Here is a 22,086-nt window from a genome sequence, read left to right on the forward strand (position 1 = left end):
ACTTTGCCAACATGTTTCATTCTAGGTTTAAACCATGTTTCTCTAAAAAGACAATTCAACAGAACACTAATGACTCTCTGACATGAGCTTAGTCTAGGAATGCTGCCTGAAACTTCATCCTCTATCCTTTCTATTGCAGGAATGTTAGTGTATAATATGGCAGGTCTGGTTTTGTTCAATTGTTGGTACCTGTGCATACAAGGCAAGTTATGAGCAGCATTTAAACCTTATTGTATGACTGTGTTTAACCATTAAAATGGCAATTTTTGCATGTGGGTGTTGAGACTACTGTTGGTATTGCCTTGTTGATACTTTGTGGTGATGCTCAAAAGATGTGAGGGGGAGAAACTTCTGAAGGTCCAGTTAGTATAGTCTTCACCTGAACAAACTTTGTTATGAAATTCTCTTGGAGCTGCTGTTGGATATAATGTTACACACTATCTTGCCCTTTTAACAACCAAAAACTTTTCTCAGAAGTTGCACCTTTTTTGTGCTTCTTGACACTTCTAATTGATACAACTTTCCCAGACACTATATATTTGAATTAAAAAAAATTAGGCTTACATATTCAATTACATCTTTGTAATGTACATCTTTGACATCCCCCTTCCCTACTGTCACTCTTCCTTTACAGCATTTGTGGTTTTATACCTGATTTATTTATTCTTAAGCTACAGGAGTGGGAGAGACTTGGAGAAACTTTAACCAGATTGAGTTAGAGGGATAGTTCTTACTAGTCTTGAAATACATAGAGACTTACCCTAGTGTGGGCCCCAAAATTTGCTTGAAATATAATGTTCAAGGGTTCTTGTGGCTGGAGGAACCTAAGTAGTGTAGTTATACTTCCAGTGTGAATCTGTAGCTCTTTGAATGTCCTTGACTGATCAGATACTTGATGGGATTGATATCCATCTGAGATGATGAAAGATGCACTTAACTGTTTGTTATTCCCTGGTCACTCTTTGTAGAGCTACTCATATAAATGTTTTCTAACCTGATTCAGTCAAAATGGCTTGGGTTAGCTGAAGGAATGTGAAAACCTGACTGAAACAGGCTAGGGAGCCTTCAGGGAACAAGTCTGCTGGCAGACTTCAGAGACAGCCTCTGCAGAGGAGGAGCTGAGCTGAGAAAGCAGGTTAAGGGACAGTGGTAGTTTACAAGTCACATGTGCTCTGCTTCCAAAGGAAGAGGGGTTTGTTTGTGTATTTAAGGGAAGTGTCCCAGTGTGATTACAGTGCATACTTATACTGGTAAGTCTCTATGCTGAAGGCAAATCCTTCCACTTGTCTTCAGGAGTGGAGTGCTTCCACAGTGAGTGTGGTGTCGGGTTTTGGATATGACTATTCTTGGGAAAAGGCAGAGGGGAGGAATTGCAGCACAAATTTAAAAGCAGATGATGCAGCTGTTGCGGTGTGGAAAGAGTGCTGCTGTTTGTGTACCTGAGGTGCTTGGTCTGTGCTTACACCACTAATTTCAGTACCTGCTCTGACTTTGTCAGCATGAAGGTGCCTGAGTAACTCGACAGTAGGCCACAGGACTGTGAAACTGCCCTTACGTAAAGTGCTTTACATAGACAGTAAAGATTACCAAAGAAGAATAAATGAACAGAATATAACTTTAATATTCTTCTGCTTTATTCTCGATTTTAGGTTTGATTTTGTACCTATCATGCTTAAAAAAAAAAAAAAGAAGATACTGTTCTTTGAAGTGCACTAACTAGAGTTGCCATATTGCCTTTTGTTTTGCTACTGTGTTTTTCACGCTCAGGCTTTCATGTAGGGTCCTTTTCTGCTGAGATGACCAATGCAGAAGTGACCAAGTGCTAATTTAAAGTATGTTCCATGTCCAATTCTAAAAGCAAACTTACGCAGATGTTAGGGTTTCTCTTGGCGCTTGATGTGGGCTTACATCATGTGTTGTCAGCTGTTACGTCAGGAGTGTTTGATGGGAGCTTGTCAAACAGTAGTGTAGGATGACCTTGCTCTGAATTATGACAAGAGGAATATTTGTAGTCAGATGAAATAAAAAGCTGATTGGAAATATAAAGCTGTTAATGCTTTTCATGTTTGTATCATAAAAAGTGTTATCGAGACATTTGGGAAATACACTGGAGAGATTGTTATTGGAGTTAAGATGTATATGTATATATTAAATCCTTCATTTTTTGAAAATGATAGATTTTCCCTGCTGGAGTCATAAGCATGTCTCCCAGAAATTTGTATACTGGGGTGGAAATAAGCTTTTCAAGGCAGGGGGAAGGAAGGAACATGTATTATCCTTAACCAAGCCAAGTCTCAAGTCAAGCCTTTATTGTGGTAGTTAGCTGTAGAAAAGCACTATGCTGACAACTGTTGGACAGAGAGTCTTGTTTTAACTTCTGGCCTGGTGCATGTTTGATTGTTTTTAACTTCTTGACCTATGAACAGAGCTGGAGAGCAAGTTTGTGCACTTCAGAGCGCTCAAAGTCTACTCTCTAAATTCAAGGATAAAATGCCAAATAGCAGCAGCAAAAGCATACTTAGGCCAAATGCATAAAATATATATATATTTGTCCTGTGTACTGTAGTATCTTTGTGGCGTGAGGTCATGGCATTCAACTGCATGAACAAGTCAAGTTACCTGTTTAGTTTTCTATGTATATACATGATAGTGTCATGGGGTTCCCAGGAACAACAGTTCTAGATGGCATGTTACATTTGCAGTGCATTTGGCTGTAATCGCTACAACCTCGATGTGTTTACATAGTCAGTTTTTTCACTTGCTTATGAAACACTGAATTTGGAGGGATTCTCAGCTTTTTGTGTAGTTGCATCATTTTTCTGTATGAAATTAGTGAATACAGGTACTACACTTCTACAGTCAGATGTAGAAACACAGTGCAGTGTTTCTGTCTCAATTTTTAATGGCTTTTACTTCAATGACAACACCCCTCACACGCCGCAACTTCCAAACCAAAGTTTGGAGTATATATTGCCTTGGGAAAATGTTATCAGCAATGGCTGAGTAGCAGATGTAGATGCTTACTAAGATCTAACTTAATGCATCCTCCCTATTGCATGCATTATGTATTTCCCCCTTCTAACTCATATAGCAGATGACTTTTTTGCATTAAGGCTAAAGATTATAGCAAGCTGAATAAAATCAGTGTATTATAAACTCGTGCTCAAAGATGAAGTCTGTTTTAAAAAAAAAAGTGTGAAGGGCAAATGAAGTACACATTGTTCCTTCTGTCAGCTGACAGTGGTTGCTCCTGTCATGTGAACTGGGCAACATTTTGAAGAGAATGAACAAATCTCAGATGGAAATTGATAAATCCTAGCACTAATACAGACCTTTAAAAATGCCTTCTAAGGAATGGAGTAATCTCTCTACCATTTTGTTGCTAGAAATGGCAGAAAGCTTTGATTGAGAAGGGCTTTTTCTCTTATCGATATAAGACATTGTCTGTACTTCTGGGGAGAGCAACCCAGGTATTAAAGCGTTGAATGATACAATATGTTTATGGGGATATTTCAGCGTGATGCCAGAAAACAAAGTATGTTTATATAGCAAGAAATGTAGAGATAAATGGGTTTAGATCCTGGAAAATGAACAGCAGATGCCTCCATCACAGCAGTAGCATGCAGGTTGTGCTTCTAATATCTAATGTCGAGCAGATGTTCAGTTTATTAAAATTTTTCTAGTCTTTAATTATAAGCTATTAATAATTACTAATATGATAATTAAGCTATTAAAGTCCTTGAAACAAAAATATGTCTGAAGTATTTTCATTCTTTACTTCCTTCTTTCCTAGCTTATATATTTCTAGTAGCCTAGAAAATTTCAAAACTATGCTTATGACGTTCATGGAGAGGGGGAAAATGGTTCTGACTCAGACTAAGCAAGTTGCATGTTAAATGTTTAGATGTCTCCAATTCCTTCTGACGTACAATCATCACATCTGTGTTACATATAATTAGGTTTTTATTTGTAGACTTGAAAGAAGAGCTGAAATGAAAGAGTCAGGTGAATCGAATTGTGTAAATATCTAGTTGAATTAATGGACAATTTAAATATGCCTGAAATTAGTTCTACTGTATGTATTTAGGGGGGGAGCCGGTTAGTTTTAAATGTGGCTTTCTGATTTGTCTCTGTTACTTGATGCCAAGCATTGTAAATGAGGGCCTTTCTCTAAAGTGTAAAATTGATTAAATGTCAGCATGAGTAATCAAAACGTCAAATTTTGCCATCAATTTTAATTTGAATGTAGAAATGCTACCATCCCGTGTTATAAGCAAAGAGCCATTCTGCCCTTCCTTTTGCAGCAGCTTCTTAGAAATACAGTGTGTGACAAATCTGCTGCCACATGGCTGGCCTTGTGAAGGTGTTGTTCTCAGTGGCAGGACGAAGGTAACCTGCAGCTCTCCACTAAGTGCCTTCAGCCCATGCAGAAGGTGCCCATGGTCTTCCACTGGTGGTCTAGGGGCATTTATTTCATCCTCGGATGAAATAAACCTTCACAAGTTGCCTCTTACGTTTGTATTTCAATGACAGCAGTACAGTGAATGCTTGCACAGTTGATATTTAGTATAAGAGTTTTCTTGGCTTACAACCTTCTGTTTTGTAGGCTGCTGAGTTAAAAAATTTGAAGTAGTTTTCTTTAGGTTTCACATGCATGATTGAGTAGGAAGTAGATTTTAATAATTGTTTTTAATCAGATTAATGAGGAATTTATTTTCTGTTGCTGTGAGTGACTACTGCAATGATATAACTTCTTTGGCACCAGAGATTTGAACATTATTTAAAAAAAACATTTATTAGAAACAGGGTGAGTAGTAATTAATTGGACATGTCATAAAGATTTTGTTTACTAGCAGATGGATGGTATGACACATGTCATGTATATACACTATTGCCAACTGTAGGCATTAGAAATCATGAGTCAGACGCTTAGAAGTCTTGAGAGTGGTTAAGAAAATGTGACGATTAACTCCTGGGGTAACATGAGTCAAGCTTGCAACAAGGCTTGCTTGAGACTTTAGAAAGGAAAATGGGATTTTGGCTAATTGCATGTCCTTTAGAGTTGGAGCTTTAGAAAAAAAGAACAAAACCTTGCAAGACTGGCAATAAAATGATGATTTGGCAATGCTCTAATAGAGCAGGATGTCATTAATCTGAAAATAATCAAGAGACTGAATTTATTTGTGAACATCTGTGCGAACATAACACAAGCCTTGGATAGCAAGGTTTTCTGGGTAGGAAGGTTATATTCACTAATCTGCAAAACAGTCTACCTTTGCCAAAGACATAAATCTAAATTTGTACATTCAATTTTTTAATTGTTTGGAATGACTATTAATAAACTGAGAGAGATAAATTGTTTACCATAGTAACAGAATTACCCTGTGCATGATGATGTTGATGAAATCATGCCTCAGAAGAAAACAGGAAACAAGATGAGAACACTGTTTCTATGCTGTTATATGCAAACCTCATATATTGTTTATGTTGTTAGACCCACTCTGAATTATTTGTCTCTCTTCTGTTGTGACAAGACAACAAGTTGTCACTGTTGCCTTAGGCCTGGCTATGTCAAAGGCAGTAGGTGTCTAAAGAAAAATCTAGGCTGAGATCTGTAAGCTAAAGGAAGCAATCCACGAATCCTTTCCTTTTCTAAATCTAGCACAGCAATCTATATGTAGCTGCCTAAGTTTTTCCCAGTGAAGTTATTTAGATATGAAAAAGACCAATGGAGCTTTTAGCACCCGTGCCAGGTTTGTGAGGCCATGTGGGATGTATGGATTGAGCACCAGTCTTAGCACTTGATTCTGCTGGAGGATGTGCATTTTGCCCATGACGGTGCAACCCATGTTATAGCAAGAGCAACTGCTCTAACAGGAGGACCGGGCTGGAAATGTGGTGCCAAGTCCTTTTGATACACTGATTTAAAGGTTGTTTAGAAAATGGGAGATCTAGATTTGGTAGCTACTCCACATGAGAAGTTTTGCTATGCATTCTATCGACCCTGTTGCATGAGGCTTCCTTGTACACTGCTTATAACACTGCCTCACTGCACAGAAAGGGCAGTGAGAGACATAGACCTGGAAAGAAGAATTTTGTTTCTCATTGAACTGGAGAGTAACATTTCCACTTGCTTGTTCTGATTTCCCATACAGCTCTTGGATTCCTTTTTTTTGCACACCTTGAGGACAGCCTTGCCACCAGCCTGCTAGGAGATGCTGAAGTAATTTATTTGAGGAATACCAGGCCCAGCTTGAGAGTATTTTGAGTGGGTCAAAGTTCCACTATAAATCTGAATTTTTGGGTTCTTCTGGTAAAGACTCAAAAAAAACCCCCAAGCCCCCAACACCCCCCCCCCCCCCCGTTTGTTCTTTTTGTTGCTGCTCAAGCATGTAGGGTGGGATTCAGCCCAACAAATAGGGATGACGGATTTGAAATACCCTTGTCTGGACAACTTCTATAGTCCTTGAATAGAAGAAATACTTCCAGGGTGGTGTGGTTGATTGATCTTGCCCTGAAGCAAGTGTAGAATATGGGATATTGATACCTACTCTTTTCTTAGAGAAAGAATCTAGAGTCAAGAGCTTGACACAGATGCCTTGGCATACATTTAGGGGAAGGGGTCCCTCACTGTTCTATCTGTATAAATTCAAACTCATTTGGGGCGTTCTAAGAGCTTTTACTTCATGGTTTTACTCTCCTTTACTTAAGGGAATTTTGTAAATATAAATCACTCTCTCTCCAAGCTCAGCAAAGGTTAGCTGTTATTCTACCTAGTTATTATTACAGGAGCATTCAGACACTTGTGGCACAAGAGCAAAGATAGAAGCTCAGAAAAAACAAGTGCACAGAACATTTAAAGAGTAACTTAGCTGTGGAGGGAGAGAGCTAGAAAATAACTGGGTAATGTGTATACAATGTGCAGTTGAAGGCAGGCAAACAGCAAGCACAAAGTAGGTATGATCCACATTATGGTTTTGCCCACCTCTGCTGCAACATTTAGCCCATGGTTGCTGGTGTCACATAGGCAAGTTCTGTCAGTCAGTGACCCCTGTGCTTTCTCAGATCCTGGAGCAGAGGTCCTATGCAGCACACCCTGCAGAAATTGTTGCTAAAGCACTGTAAAATCTAGTGCTGCTTAGGGAGAAATAAACCCAGCTCAAACATCATTTTTTGTTGTAGGACTGCATTCTTCTCTGGTCCCATACCAATCACAATTTTTAATTGTTCACATCAATCATTGTTTTCCTGTTCAGGAGCTCTTGATGCAAAACCAGTAGAGGATGCAACCTTGGTTCAGTTTTGCCACTTCCCTTGCTTGCCTGTTGCATCAGTGTGAAAGCAACCATGCTTTGTGTACATCATGGACTGAAGCCATGAAGAGGGATTTAAGTAGTCAATGACACCTTGGGGTTGCATAGCAATGTACACGCTGCTTACTGTGAGGCTGCCCTTGCCTACATCTACCTGACCTGGAGAGAAAATTCCTATGGGTTCATGGCTAGAAGAGACTTCTTGTCTCTTCTGTGTTTGGATTTGGGAGAATAGCTGGTGTATGAGATGTATGTGTGGTCCATATGGTGCTATGAAAGAGTTTGAGGACAGGTAAGCTGTGGGCTGCCACATGGATTGAAGCGGCTGGATGCAGCACCGGGTTTTATGTGGATTTTGCTTAGGATTAGCAGTAGGTTGGTTTTCAGGCCATACATGAAGCTCTGATGAAGATGACTGCAGGGCATCGTGAAAGGAGTTATTTCCAAATATACATTTTTCTAAATATTTTATTTCCGTACTTAAGTTTAAGGCCACACAAATTCTAGCCTGTTTGACACTGCATTTGTCATTTGCTTGGATATTTGGGCAGAAAAACATACAATACCTTTTGAAGTAATGTTTAGATTTTCCCTGTTATGCTCTGTTTTTTAATGTCTAAACAATGCTGAAGCCATTTTATCCTAGGGCTATATTTAAAAAAAAACTCAACTGGATGCAGCAACACTTATATTTGGAATCATTTGAAGCTATTGAGTGTCTGGAGTGAACTTAGCTCTTGATATGCTGAGTTGCTTTAAGAAATAGACTTGTGAGTAGTCATCAGAGCTAACAAATCTCAGAACGCCATTGCTGTTTCCTGGAGTCCATCTGGGGCACCTGTGTACAGAGAATAGATGAAAGCAAATTGTAAGAAATTGGGCATCCTTCACTGAAGAGGCTTGATGGAGACTTGCTTGTGGAGAGTAGAGCACTGAATGCCTTGGCAAAAAAGTGCTGAGGAAGGAAGTGAGTGTTATGGGCTGAGAAGGTACAGAAATGCAGAGGAACTGCTCAGAAATAGAGTGAACAAGTGCATTTTGTGGACACGTAGTGCATGCTTTCTAACATGTGATGAATGTAGGCTTCTCTCTCACTACAGATGAAATGATGAAAAATTCATAAGGACAAGAAGCTCATTTTCTGGGACAGTATAGATGCAATTAGATTAATATTCAGAAGATTGTAGTTCCCCACCTGGGATTTAAACTCTGGATTAGAAGATTAAAACTGAATCGCCATATGCTGCTCAATCTCTGTGTGTAATTTGGTAGTTGTTCCTCTAAATAATTAATTAGATAATGCTCCAAGTCAAGTAATCGGTTTGAGGAGAATTAATATAAAGTCCATCAAACCAGAGAGGATTTTATTAGGAAAACCATGATTAAAGTTTCAAACTTTAAATGAAGACTTCTTAATTATGCTGTTCAAGTGCAGAGGGAGAAATATTTAGTGTACTGAAAGATTACGGAAGACACCTCCATTTTCTTTTTATTTCATCTCACAGAAAAACAGGAAGAAAATTCACACCTTCCTCTTAGAAAAAATGAATTTGACAAGTCTTGTGGAGTTATGAGTGGCTGACCTGAAAGCACAAGAGGCAAATCAGTCAAAATACTTTTAAAAAAAATTTCTCTCCCATAGTTTGACAACACCATTTCCTTGAATGCAGGATTATGTTAGGTATTTTTCCAGTCATCTTGTAACATTTATTGTGCTTCAGCTGAAATGAGATAGAGCAAAGTGAAATCAGCACCTTTGCCTCTGATAAATAGCTTGAAAATTGTAAGTACCTCTGCCTGGAAAGACAGGGCACGTACTTTCCATCCCTGAAAACTGGGGTTAGTGGCCATCTGCTAGTCAGAGTGGAGCAGTTTCTGTACTGTAACCTCATGGGGACACTGAACAAGGCACGAGATAACATGACCAGCAAACTAGGGTCTGGTTGACTTGGATATCAAACATTTTCTATGCTCTCTGCTTTGTGGTGGAAACTGTTGTTTTAACAGTGTTTTTCTAGAGGAGAAAGATGTGTGTGACCAGCATTAGACTTCTTTTTAAGGTGTTTAATTAATTAATGCTTAGTGTTTGCCTGGAAATAATAAATAATATGTTTGGGTTTTTTTCCAGAAGAATAGGAAGCTACCTCTTGGTTTTGAACTTTTACATCAAGAAAGCATTTGTAAGGAAACATAAATATTGAGCTTGCTCTCTTTCCATTTTACCTGGAGGAAGAAGAGATAAGGAACAGGAATTTCAAGTGCCCTTCCGGTAGTAAAAACCCATATCTTCAAATGTGCAAGAGTGAACAGCTGTCATTATAACAAGTCTAAAGTAAAATTTATTATGCTGTGGACAAGTCCTATAGATCTCAACTTCCATGCAGGATATATGGAAGTGTGCTGTGTGTAGAAGTGTACAGTATGTATACTGCCTTTACAGTAAGGCAAGTATGAAACTCATGTAAGTAGTCATATTTAACCAGATACGCTTCAGGCCACATGGGTTGAAGAGAAACTTAGCAAACTTTGTTCCTTTCTTTGTTTCATTTGTACTTTTACTTGATAAAGGAAGAAGTTTCTGCAAAAATCTGAGGCTTTCCATGAAGGAAAGCCAATTTAAACAATTTCTTAAAAGGCCCACAGTGATAATTACAGTTTTAATAAAAACAACTGGCTGAAAAATCAGAAACCAAAGCAATTATGAGTGGTAAAATAGCAAAGTGGAACTCACTGAGGATTAGTGCTGAGCCTAACACTCCCTTCTGTATAAATGACCTAAAATAATAACAGAAGAAAACTTACACATCAATCAAATTCACAGATGGTATCAAGAGGCTGCAAAGAAAGCAGACACAACAGATAAACCACCAAATAACTAAAGAGTTTAGAGAAAAAAGGAGCATTCAAGGACGAGATGCAACTTTGATATGTGTAAGGTTCTTTTGTGGATTAAGAGAAGGCTAAAAATGCCAATGTGTGCGGAAGCACATGGACACTGATTTCACCAGGAGACACGGACAATCTTATATAACTGGACCTGTAACCAGAGGCAATTAGTTTAAATTCTTTTTTAACAGCAGTTTTTGGTCTTGTGAGCTCTATGCCTGAGGTCTGCAGGGAGACTTCAGGATTTTGTTTTCAGATGCTGCTGGAAAGAGAGCAAAACTTTTTGAATCTGTTTTTCCCAGTTTTGTCAGGGCCTGTGTTTTAAAACGATAAGGTTTGACTGGCATTATATTTTGACAGAGGTGGAAGACTCCCCCTTTACCAAAAGCTTAAACAAAATCAATGTGCCAATGAAACTTGTTAACATTGCATACATGGTTGATGTGGTGGGTCAGTATGTGGCTAAATATATCTTCATCCTGATCTGTCTGATGTTTGCTTCCATATCCACAACACAACCTCCTTGTTTTGATTTGGCACACATAGGACTGGTTGGAAAAACTGTTGTATTTAGCACAAGGATACAAAACTGTTTGAGTTTGTTATCCTTGGGTAAAGGACAAGAAAATAATACTCTGCCAGACAAGCAAGTAGCCAAGAAACAGATGACCAAACTGATTTCTGGCTAGCAAAGGACATTGCCTGAAGTCACTAGTAGGGCACTAGTACTTATAAAATGAAAAAGATTATTTTACAAGCAGCCTTTCTTTGATTATCAGAAAAAGACAGATGTAACTTGGCTGCAGGGACAGGAAGAGATGAAGCTTCAGGAAAACCCTGGAATTTCTACAGACACCAAACAATGCAAAAAAGTGGTGCTAAAACTGAGGCAGTGTTTCAAATGTTGCTATTTTTTATTTGCTTTTCTATATATCTTTGTTTCCTGCACTGACTGAATAATGTGACTTTTTTTCTTTTTAGACAAAAGTTGGCAACATTTTATGTGCTTCTTTTTCATGGATCCCTGAAAAATAGAATGATAAACCAATGCATCTGCAAAGGAAGATGCATGTATCAGAAACTTGGAAAATATTTTAGTGGGAATACGGAGGAAATCAACCTGCGAAATGAAGCTGCTCATGGTCTAAGATTATTGACATCCTACCAAGGCCTCACCAGGTAAGGGTGTGCACATTACTGCAAGATAATATCTGAGGCTGTGGCCATATGATGTTGGATAGTTATTTAAAAAGGGCTTATTTTTGTTATAAGTGACAAATAGTCAAAGCAATGTTGTTGCAAGAATGCATATGCCTTTGCATATAACATGGTTATCTGCAGGGCAGTGGGAGCAGCTGGTGGAGGGGAAGGCAAGTCTGGTAACTCAGTTTGAAGAGCCTGTGGCTCAGGCCCGCCATTATTAGCGCATGTGTGTATGGCCAGTCTTCGCGAACGAAGATTTGGGAAAGGTCATTCCCCTTCGAGCCTGCGCAGTGGATTTTTTAGGTGAGACACAGTGTGCGCTGAACTGAGCCCACCCTTTAATCCTAAGGTTCATCTGCTGGGGCTGAGCAAGCTTGGACGGTGGCAGCGAGGTCCTCAGGACGTAGGTTTGTTTAGAGTGACCTTCTCTTAGATGGATGGCCTTACAGGGCTGACGAGCTCCATCTGCCCGGGGGAGTTCCCTGACCGGGAATTGAACCCGGGCTGCGGTGGTGAGAGTGCTGCATCCTAACCACTAGACCATCAGAGGGCCCCCCTATTAGCACAAATTTATGAAGGATTGAGGACCTCTAAATGGGACTGAGTTATTTTGCACCTCGAACCCCAAATTTTGATTCTTACTCCCCCTTCCTTAAGTTAATTCTTCAGAAATACAGATTTTCATACTTCTATTCACCAAGTATTTAATATTTTGTTTCTGTGCACACTTACAAATAGCTGTTGGAGCAGCAGTTAGAAATCAAGCCTCTTCACTTCTGACCAAGTTCCCTAGTCAGTGGTTAAAAGAGGCAACTTCTCTCCATTCCACTGAATCTTTAATAAGTTTTTGTCCAGGTACATGACTACAACAGGAGGGGAGAGGAAAATCCGAAGCATAAAAGCTGATGTTATAACTGTGACTTGGGCAGGTGTGGTCACATGAGTGGCAGACTGTCAGGCAGGTGTCTCTCTGCAGTGTCTCTTGGCAAGCTTGGGTGCCTCCTTGCTCCCAGCTCTGCCTGTTGCAAATCCGGTGGAGATGGCACTCAGCAGCAGGCAGGAAGAAGGCAGACACTGCAATGGTCACTGCTGCAAAACCTGAATCCCCTTGGGTCTCTGACTTACAGTGCAGATAATGGTGTAAAAGGGCTGTTAAAAATCAGTAGCTCAAGTAATGCAGTAGCAGAAGGCAAGTGAAGATAGAAGACCTCTCTACACTTGCATTTTGCTCACTTTTCTTTCTTCGGAGCAATGTGACATCTGTAGGGTGGGATGGAAACTTTCCCCATTTCCAAGATGCCACTTTTTCCAATGCAAATACTTTTTTATTTTCTTCCTCAAAATGCTTGTCTTGTTCCATGTTTTCTGAGTGCTCTGTGGATCATGCAGCTTTGCATGTGGGATGTGTGCCCATGCGCTCCTCCCTCCTGATGACTGAGAAGGAACATAGGCTGCAGAGGAGCCACAGAGGAGGGGGGCTGGTAGGATGGATGTGGCCTGAAAAACCTTGTCATCAGCCAGCACCCTGCATTTTTAAGGCAGAGGATATGAATGTCAACCTTTTGTATGTTTTCTGGAAATGGCTGCTGTAAGACTTCCAATTAATCACAGCACTAGCAGGTCGTAAGCACAGGCTTTGTGAATGTTCTCAGTATGGCTTGTCTGCATAGCATGAGCTCCTGCACGATGAACCTTATTTCTGCACACCTCTCATAAAAGCTTTGGTGTACATTTTGAAATGTACTTAATTCTATAATAACTATAATTCTATAACTTAATTCCATAATATGTTATAGAAGGAATTTCACCACTGGTTAGCTGTTGGAAATACATCATAATGGCTGAATCGTTGTTGAAGTTATAGTTTCACCTTTAGTGATAATGGACCTCTAGATCTGTCAGCCTGAATGATTTCATGTGTTTTTGTTGGCCTACACCTGTTGTGTGTGTGTGTATGGCCAATCTTCGCGAACGAAGATTTGGGAAAAGGAATAGACTTCAAAATCATCATTTTGATAAAACGATTTTTTATCAAAAAAAGATTTTTTTTTTTATTGCAGGTTCATTTTTCATATTTTTTTTCCCTCTGGTGATTGTAGCAAGTCTATCTGCTTTCAATTTAATTAAAGTATCTTAACTTGGCAGGGCAACATAATTTCACAAAATACAGGAATTTTCAAATATGAAAAAATAATTCAACTGCTTACTGTGAAAAAAACCCCAAACTTACTTATTTCAATTGAAATCATAGGCTTTTCTCATATATTTAACCTAAGTTTTAAATTAATTACTCAGGGGTTAACTGCATTGCATATTTAAGAAAACCCTAGAATGTTCTGGTTATTTCACTGAGACTTGAAATGTACTTCATGCTTTCTAAAATGTTTTCTCAATATATTGGCTGCTTCTTATAAAATAGCCACTGGGGGTAGTGAGTAGTGAACCCATAGTAAGTCTGACTTGATCTATAATCTTCAGAGCTGTGCTGCATTGTTTTTAAATGTTGCATTCGTGCCAACACTATAATTCCACCAGAACTACTGGATCATGTTGTGATAGGGCTTTCTGGGTTTTATGAAGTCACTGCCTCTCAGTCTAAGTGCATCACTATTTTAATTGATCTCCATATAAAAACTGTCTATATTTTTAGAGTTCCAGCTGTAAGCACCCTGACATAGAAGCTTCAATTGTTTCCGAAGAAAATATCTCCTTTTCTGAATATTTTACCAGAACCTCTTGCAAAGTGTGCTGAGTCATCAGAATGGAAATGTTAGTAGTTTGCAGAAGAGAATATGAGTATGTGTCTTCACCTTCATTGTTGCCTTCCAGAAGCAGCAAGACTTTACAGCATACTTTTAATTTTTCTCTTGTGAATTAAGCGCAGTCCCGGATGTCCTGTCAAAATAGCTGGATGGTGATAATTATCATGCTTGTTAATTACCACCATTTTCTGCTCTATAAATTATTGGTCTTCCACTTTCTCTTGTTTAGTCTCATTCACTGAAACACAACCTGCCATTTCTTACCTCGAGCCTGTTCAGAGCTAAGAGTGATCATGGAGTCAGCTGGGCTGAGGAATTGTAATTCATCCTACTGCCAAACCTCAATCAAGTGATGATGTCTTTGTCCTTTCTATGGGTGATGCTTTGGAGTGAGGTAAAATTTTCCAAAGGTTTCATGCTGTGTCAGTGTCCGAAAGCTCAGGTTCACAAAAGCATTTCTCTTTGATCTAGAAATCTCAGACAATTTCTTTGTTTCATCTGGCAGATGATCGCCAGTCCTGCTGAAACAGGTAGTAAGATATTTCTGGTTCTTAGGTCTAAAGATGAGGTCTCCAAGAAGTATCAGATAAGTGAAAGAGAAGTAATTTCATCTTTGGAAATGAAGAGTTGTTTTTGTTTGTTTGTTTGTTTGTTTTTTTAAAGCTCAAGTATTTTCAAGCTTTATTTTCAGTATCAAGTGCTGTATTTTATATATCTGTATATCTATCACACTTCTTTACTATGAAGGCGACCACACACTGGAACAGATTGCCCAGAGAGGTTATGGAGTCTCCCTCACTGGAGAAATTAAAGAACCATCTGAATGCAATCCTGTGCAATGTGCTCTGGGATGACCCAGCTTGAGCAGGGAGGTGGCACCAGACGACCCTCTGTGGTCCCTTCCACCTTACCCACTCTGTGATTGTGATTTGTGGCTTATAATGCTTGCTCAGAGTCACAAATATGTTGAGCAACTCAGCTGAGTAAGGTAGAGCCACCACAGAAGCGTTCTGAAAATAATGATATAAATATAATTCTGTGTGCTGAATTTTTTTTCTTTTGGAGGGGGAGAATGTTGTTTGGCTAGTTTGACATAAGACAAGTTCAAAAATTGCAAAGGATAAGCAGTCCAACTTTGGTAGCAATTTAAATTCAATGACACTCCAGCTGGGATGCTGCAGCTGCATACAAATATTAAATATCTTTTTAGAGTGAGTTGTGAAAAACTGTACAGAGAAACCAGCAGGCTGGGACTGGTAGGCTTGATCTTTAAATGCTTGCTTTGCAAAATACTCCTGAGTCTAGAGGGCCATCAGAAAGGGTCATCATTGCTGAAGTAACAACTCTCCAATAATTTTTTGTTTTATTTCAAAGAATGCTGTGGGAAAAATTTTGCCACAATGACAGTTACAGAGTTCTACTTTCCAATAATGATATTAAATGCAGAACAATAAGAGAAATTCCACGAGTCATACCTGGAAGGGCTTTATCAGCACAAAATATTCAAGGCAAGAAAATACTGATTTGAGAAATGGGAATTGGTTGGTCTGTTCAGTAAAAAGTCTCAGACCAAATGAAAACAACAACTCGTAGAGAAAGAGAGAGCAGCTCTGTGGCCACTGTGCCTTTTCTTAATGCAGGGTTTGGGAGCGCCCTTTCTCCCACTACAGCAATGCTTGGTGCTATACAAATATGGGTTTCTTGGGTTTTGGTGTTTTTTTGTGAGATGCTGCAGAGATGCCTAGGCAATACTGCTGCCTTGAGATATCTAGGTTTGTGCATTTGCATGCCTGGAATATTATCTTGGCATCCTCACCGTTATGCAAAGTGAAATGAAGCATTGGCTCAAATTTAACTTAGCTGCAAGAAAGACAGTTGTATTTGTAAGTGAATAATAATTTAATATATGCACTCTGACATGTCTCAAGGCAAGTGAAGCTCTTTGTTTTAGACATATTTACATAACTTCCTATGCCTTTTGCATCTTGTTGTCATTCCACCTTGTATTTCTACTTTTCCTGTATCTCAGAGAACATACAACCGGAAAACAGAAGCTAAAAAGCTTTAAATTTGCTTTCAATAAAAGCTTTAAAAATCTTTTATTTGCATTATGGAAAACAGCTAATTAATTACATTTGGAGATATTAAATGTTAAAGGCTGCCAGCAGTCAGCTCAGGTTTGTGACAATGATCATTTTATGACTTGCATCTTGTCGGTCCCCCAGTAGATTCCCTCAGTGAATAGGTGATTCCTATTACAGTTGCCAGGTAGCTTGGGGCACAGGGTTGTGTACTAAAAATAGGTTTAGTTTCCACATTCCTGGATCTAGTTTTAGGTTGCCTGCCTGGTGTCAAAACTGAGATAACTGACCTCTGTGTTCCTACTCCTTGTTTGTGTTTGAGAATGATACAGATTCAAGCCTGGGGCTGAAGCATGTTGACACTACAGCTTCCATCTATCAAAGAGTAAGGACCATCTTCACAAGTCTTACATGAGCAGACTGACGGGACAAGAGGTTTGGAAAGGTAAAGATCCCACAAACATTGACAACATTCCCACTGCTCTTAATGTGGGCAGGGACCTGTCAGAGTGGTAGAGAAACCAACCTTATTCACAAGGAAGGTGAGGAAGGGACAGGATGCAGTCATCGCAATGAGAGGGTGCGGCAGACCACAAATCCCTGAAGACCAAGAGGAAACATACTCTCCACTTGGGAAGACATTCAATGTTTAGGGCCAGAAAAGTAGTAGAGAAAAGTTAACAATGTTTCATCTAGTAGAAATAAATAATTGCATCAATAAAAGACAAAACTTTTATTCCAGTCTCTACAAATTGTCGGTAATAACATATTCTCTCCTTTTTATTGCTATTATTTAATAACTCTTAAGTAAGTGTAGCTGCAGATGAGAGCAGTTGTTCCTTCTGTTACTGCATTTTTTATTTTGATCTTCTTTAGTTAAAAATATAAAATGTGAGTTGGTTTGACACTATAATACATTGCTACAGTAGCTCCATCATAGCAGGGCTGGGACCTGCAGAGTGCGCAGAAGTGTAAAGCTTCAATTTAGATAAATGAAGTACTTATGTGCAACAATGCCTGCAACAGTAATATTATCTGAGAACAATAGCTAACACTTATGGTACAATTTTTATGAAATATATGAATCATCTGTCTTTTGGGGAACCCATTGTAACTTCCTTCTCCTGATTCTGTGTTAATATAGAAATTTAATTTCTGTTTCTCACACATTTTTCTCACCAGAAAAATAGCAGCAAACACTAGCATTTAATAATCACAGCCTTCAGAATGCAACACATGCGCTACGAGAGCATACAAATAGGCTGGGAGCATGCAGAGTTATGGAGAAAAGTACAGCATGTTCCTCAAAATTTGCAAGCACCTGTTTGGAGGGATGCTGCGAAGCAGAAATGCTGTGGAGGTTGGCACCTCGCGGTGACCCTGCCCACATGCCAAGGCTCACTGTGGATTATTCTGGACCAATGGCTTCCCCAGCAGTAGATGCTATTGAGATTACTCACAGAGCTTTCATGCTCCATCCTTTGGAAAGATCCTTGGAACTTGTTCCAGCTATCAGAGGAGAGAAATTTTTGGGTGGGATGCTTGCCTGGTGAACAGCAATCTGGGCTTTGGATACCTTTGGATTGCTACAGTTCAGCTAGCAATTGATTTTATCTAGAGACAGGATTAGGGCTGCCAAGACAGTTTCTTGGCCCAGTTACCATTTACACTGTGAGTTCTCCCTGGAAAACCATGCAGGCATATCTGGGGATATCTTCAGTTAGCGTAGGGTGCCACGTGGGTTGACTACATTGTTTGATCAGGTTTTGTGTGTGTGTTTCATTTTTTTATGCCTGCAAATAGACCATATGGTCACTTCCAGACTAAAAACCTTATTGAAAAGCTATGATTACTTGTTTTCCAAAAAACCTGTAAAAATGATGAATAACTCCTGTTACATTTTCTTTTTCGGAAGGATATTTACTAGTGCTTTGTCCAGATTGAACAAAGAAAACCTACTCCTTCTTTTAATTTCCTATTCCATATCTACTAAGATAATGGTTAACAAAGTAGAACAAGAGTGGCATAATCCAGGAATGCTTGGCATTACAAAATCACAACAGGATTGAAATCTCAACAATTTTTTCTCTGAAGAAAAATAGCATAAATTTAAAATTAAATGAAGCATATTGGAGCAAAGAGTAAGTGTAGGTAGAAAAGAATTGATAGTGCTTACCATGATGTTAACATTTTCTAGGCTGAACAGATTCAGATTTCAGAAAATTCTGAATGTAATTTGGGCATTTATATAGTAAACCACAAAGCCTGTGGTGTCAGTGCAATCCTTCTGTTGTTGCAGTGGTCTGTGAATTAGGGACTCACAGGAGGTATGGATTAGCCTGGTTGCATGCAGAAAACATTCTTGCATGTTCAAATCCCATTTCACCTTTCTCATGTCTCATTTTCCCTTAAAGCCCATTGCCTATTTAAAAATCGTAATGACAAGAACTGCAAATGAGCAGGTTTGGGGTTTTTTTCTGTTGTTTAATTTTTGATATGTGGAAAAGACAGGGATGACTGAAAGGTTAGTGATTAAAGTCTCAGGCTGAATGTAACCAAGTTATTCCATTCTCTGTTTGGACTAATCAGAGGAAGCAGAGATCCTCTTTGTTTGACAGCTTTTATTGCATGACTTTAGTGATATCTCAAAGCATGCATTTGAGACAGTCTCTGCTGTGCCACTACTTCTTGAGAGACGAGAGATTTAATTTCACTTTGGCAAGGAGATTCAGTGTGCCTAACATTGGTGCTCAAATCTCTTATGCTGTCAAAGAGTGAAAAATAATCCCTTCCCTATGCCTTCTGCCACATACACAGATGTACAAACACATCCTGGGGCAAAATTCTGAGCATGCTAAATCCAGCAGAGCCATTAAGGTGGGGATGGAATAGCATATACATATATATATATGTATATGTATATAAACTCCAATACTGGTAGGATTTATTATAGGAAGAGAGACAAAGTAAAAACACAGCTGGTAATTTGATGAATTTATATCACTGAATGAAGAATAGCATTTATTAGTTATCCCCAAAGTTATCAGTGTGCTAAGCAGAGTGTTCTGCTTACCACTTTATTATATTTGATTTCCTCCAACTAAATTCATACTAATTTCATCATAAATAATACCTCTTTTTCTGAAGTCACTGTTATGTGTGGTGAAGCCCAGCTTTCCTGGAAGTGCTGGACACCCGTCTGCCCATCATAAGTGGTGAATGAACTCCTTATTTTCTTTGCTTTACCTTTTAAACTGTCTTTATCCCAACCCATGAGGTTTTGCACATTTACCCTTCTGATTCTCCTCCCCGTGTCACTGGTGGGGGACTGAGTGAGTGGCTGTGTGGGGCTGAGCTGCCTGCTGGTGTTATACCACATCAGAATTAATTTCTCAGTTTTTACAAGAATAGATGACATGAGGTTATTAGCTCGAGGTTGCAAAATGAATCAGTAATGGGTGCTGCTATCTGTTGGGATCTCAACTAATCTATTGAGTTATCACAGTCATGGTTCTTTGCCTGAAGAGTTGGCAGAACTCTGTGACAGAAGGTGACAGAAAAGGATATGGTCAACTTAAAGGAAATATCAGATTCCATCAGTTGAATCTTTTCACAAAGAAAAACTGGTATCCCAACTCCTGTCAGCAACTTACTAAAAATCAAGCATTCAGAGTTGCTTATTAAAATGCAATCACGAAGTGTTGCCTTCTCTTCTATGCCTCCGCACTAATAAGCAAGATATTTAGTAAATCAACTGCTTCCAACAGACAAGAGCCAGCTAATGAATACGAAACCTCTTTTACAGCACCATAAAAGATTATACAAACCAGCAAATGCATCTAGAGGACAGTACAACATAGCTGTTTCTACTAGCATTTCATTTACACAGATGCAGTTGTTTAGAAATTGTTTAGAAATTGTTGATAATTTAGAAATATTTGTAGTATAGTACACTAAATGTTGTAATTTTTAAAATGTGTATGGCATAATTTGCAATGTGATCTATGGAGGAATTAATTATTCATAACAAAGCTAATGCCTTCTTCATAAATGTCTTCATAGGCATTGGTAGAACAAGGGTAGAAAGGAAATTATGAAACAAGCATAATGAGACTGTGAGACTGTCTCAATGGTGGCATCTGGTCTCTGTGTCCATTTGCTTAATTTTATCATGTGAGTTTTCAAATCTAAGGGCCATCTTCATAATTTTCCATTTTGCAGTACTTCACAGAAGCAGGTTCTGGTCCAGAACACCTGCTTGGTGGAATACAGCCCAGAGAACAAGCAAAAGGAGGGGTGCTCCTGGTTCTGCGTTTCTTGTATCTGCTGTAGGACTGCTGTTGCCTGTCAGCTTTGCTCTAGTTAAACTTCAGACATCTCTTCTGCTTCTGTAGATCTTAATACTGGGTGTTTTCAAAAGATACTCGTAATCAAACAGCCAAGACTGTCAAGAAGCAAGAAGGTTTATCTCTTTGGAAGGGGAAGAGAGGACAGGATCAGGAGATAGGTGTGCCATGTGACTGGTTAAATATAAAATAAAATGTCACTTGCATGTGACAAATGCACAGTTAGGCACTAACTTCAGTGGCACCATAGACATGTAGAGAGTCAGCTGGTAAGCACGTGTTCAGCAGTACCACATACTCCAGATCAAATCTGTCACCTAGAATAACAAGATGACTGCAGTAAAGCCAACCACTAGCCTGTAGTGGGATCACATAAGCTCAGGGATGAGTGTCAGCGTGTCAGGAAGCACTGTACAGCTGCAAGGCCCATGGGCTTTCACATCCACGGGATGTTGTTGGCAGGCCCCCACCAATCTCACACAGCAACTTGCTGCAGGAAAGGGCAGAATCTGTATGGAGGGACCTTCTGCCTGACCAGGCTTCTGATGACATGATAGTGCTGCAAGGCTGTTCTACATATGACAGAGGACTTGGGCAAAGGGTTCTCTGCAAACATCAAGCAGGGAGCTGCTTGGGCCAATGTCATAGGTTGTGCAGGGACAAGCCTTCTCTGACCAAGCTCCAGGGCTTCCCAGGAACTCCTGCCTGTCTTGCAATTGAATTAGATAAATACAGAAACTTCGCACATTGTGAATGTCCACCCTTCAGTTTAAGTTACTGTGGGAGGCATTATGATGATGATGATGATGATGATGATTAAGATTAACAGCAATCCTTTTTCTTTTATTACTTTTTATGGGCAGCGACTCTATACAATGGCTGCATCTGAGTTAGTCACTTGGGGCACCAGTAGATGATGATGTATTTTAAAGTATGATTTATCTTCAGCATAAATTAGTGAGTCAGAGAAATGCATCAGATGCAGAGAGTATTGGGTAAGCAACTCAGATTCACAAATGTACATCGTAAAACCTAAAGTTAGGTGAAAGGGATGAAAGCAATTCTCCATGTGCAGCAACCCCTATTTACCTCATAATTTTCTAGTGTCCCGTTGCTGGGTACATACCTGCTGCTTGCTCTCCTCTTCCTATCTCTTTATGCCAACCACTTGTTTCTCTCTCCTGTAGTTTGATTGTGTAATTCAGACAGCAGAGAAACTGATGCTCCAATTCTTGTGCTATGCCAAACACACTGGGACTCTGGCCTGTAAATGACTCCAATACAAATTACTGTCATAAGCCTCATTAACAACATATTCCCATCAGGAGAGCACTTAAACACATTTATGAAACTAAGGGTGTGCTTATGTTCCACTGAAGACAATGTTCCCAAGCTGTACACTTAGAATTCAAGACGTGTTTTTTTCACCCAGCCATGGCTTGTAACTCAGTCTGAAACAGTTGATCTAAAACTCTGCATCAGCCCCAAGGAAGGG

This window comes from Pseudopipra pipra, chromosome 2 (genome assembly GCF_036250125.1).
Source record: "Pseudopipra pipra isolate bDixPip1 chromosome 2, bDixPip1.hap1, whole genome shotgun sequence".
NCBI classification, from domain to species: domain Eukaryota; kingdom Metazoa; phylum Chordata; class Aves; order Passeriformes; family Pipridae; genus Pseudopipra; species Pseudopipra pipra.